The 1,749-nt window shown below is 34.9% G+C and overlaps 1 non-coding gene across 1 annotated transcript; it reads right to left on the bottom strand.

Moving 5' to 3' along the window:
- Positions 1-418: 418 nt before the first annotated feature.
- On the bottom strand, positions 419-583 carry LOC118918243 (U1 spliceosomal RNA). Its single transcript, XR_005027062.1, has one exon. It is a non-coding gene; the product is annotated as a U1 spliceosomal RNA (small nuclear RNA).
- Positions 584-1,749: the final 1,166 nt, after the last annotated feature.

Below are 1,749 nucleotides of genomic sequence, written 5' to 3'. Positions count from 1 at the left end.
TTTAAAATAGCATATTTGCTTTGTTAATACATCGCTTACTGACCTGATGCATCTTAGAATATAGAATTTTGATGATATTTGTCCCAAACTTATTCAAGGTTTTTCTACTCCTTTCCTTGGGATAATTTTCAGGATCATCTTGGTTTTTTTTTCCATTTGTCTTTTTTCATTAGATCCTGTTCATTAGTTACAATCAGGGGCTGCTGTAAGTTTTAGATAAGCATTTACATTGTGCTTTGATAGCCATTATCCTTTTCATTCTATGGATGCCAATTTTCAAGTTATTGCATTAACTTTACTATTTATTTAGTGAGTTGAATCATACATTTTTGGTTAAATTAGTTCAGGTATGAGAGTTGGGCATATTGATATATTTTACTTCCACTCTATTAACACATAATTTTCCTTTTTTTTATATCAGGGGAAAGCACAAGCGCAATCCCTCACTACCACAAATTATGGAGTCAAGTTTCACACATTTGGGGAAATAACAAGTTTCAGCATATGAGGAGTGCAAATGGATGAGCCTTGCCTCAGGAAAACCACCTTTGTGACCATGCTATCTCTTCTGCTAGGTAAGTATTATCAACACACATTTGACAAATACATTTATTTACTCATTAAAACAAGAGCGATCCATAAACCATTTTGGAGGATTTGTGCTTTCTCAAAGGTTATGAAACCTCTTCAAAGGTTATCTCTAAAAATACACTATTGCCACTCTGATTAATCTCAATGGATTGACCAAGATATTTATGAAAAACAAGGCATGAAGGGCCTTCAGCATCCCTAGAGGATGCAATTTTTAATTCCCCTGAGATTTGTGAGAGATCAAATAAACCATTGCCCAACAGAAAGAGATACCAAAAGAAACAGAAAAGCCAGTGCATTTTATTTCATGTCTCTTAGAGTCAAAGTCCCTTCAGCTACAAGAAAGGACTCTCTGGATTGTGCCTAATGAAAGAAATTGAAGGGTAATGGTATTACCTTTACAGCAGGGGTCTTTGAGAAACACTATGTGCCGAGAGATACCCCATGTCTCAGTCATCAGTATATCTGTGTTTAATCATTGCTCATTCCGTTACTGGATGATGTTTTGATTTTAGATCCTATTGGGGAAAAAAGATTTTTTCCAGTTATATTGAAAGGTTTTAGTATTTAGGTATATTTACAGTATTTATTTAATATTTTCCAAGGTTTATTGACTGTATTTAATACTGTGTTTTCTTACACTTTGATTATTTCACTTGGTTAATTTAAAAGTACTCTGCAAGGTACAATCATTATAAAGGTTTGTATCTATTTTAATTCAATAAACCAATTTATATCACTTTTATAGCATTTTCATTACCCTTTGATCAATTGACTACAGGTCACTGAAGCATGTTAGCAAACACAGACAATGGCAGGACCTTCACAGAGTTCTTCCTGATGGACGTCTCAAGCTCCAGGGAGCTCCAAAACTTGCAAGGTCTGATATTCTTAATGGTTTATCTGGGAGCTCTGGCTGGAAATCTTTTGACATTTACCATCATTGTCATAGATCCACGTCTTCGCACCCCCACGTAATTTTATGGGCAATTTAGCCCTCATAGATTTTTGGATACATCTCAGTTACTGTTCCCAAATCCATCATGAATTCTCTAATTGGCAGTAAATTGATTTCTCTCAGAGAATGCGCTGCTCACACTTTCCTATATATTTTCTTTGAATCTGCAGAGTTCTTCTTCCTTGTGGTCATGTCCTATG

Source organism: Manis pentadactyla, chromosome 13 (genome assembly GCF_030020395.1).
Source record: "Manis pentadactyla isolate mManPen7 chromosome 13, mManPen7.hap1, whole genome shotgun sequence".
Lineage (NCBI taxonomy): Eukaryota > Metazoa > Chordata > Mammalia > Pholidota > Manidae > Manis > Manis pentadactyla.
Note: the sequence above shows the minus strand (reverse complement) of the source record. Positions and strands in the feature narration are given on the sequence as shown.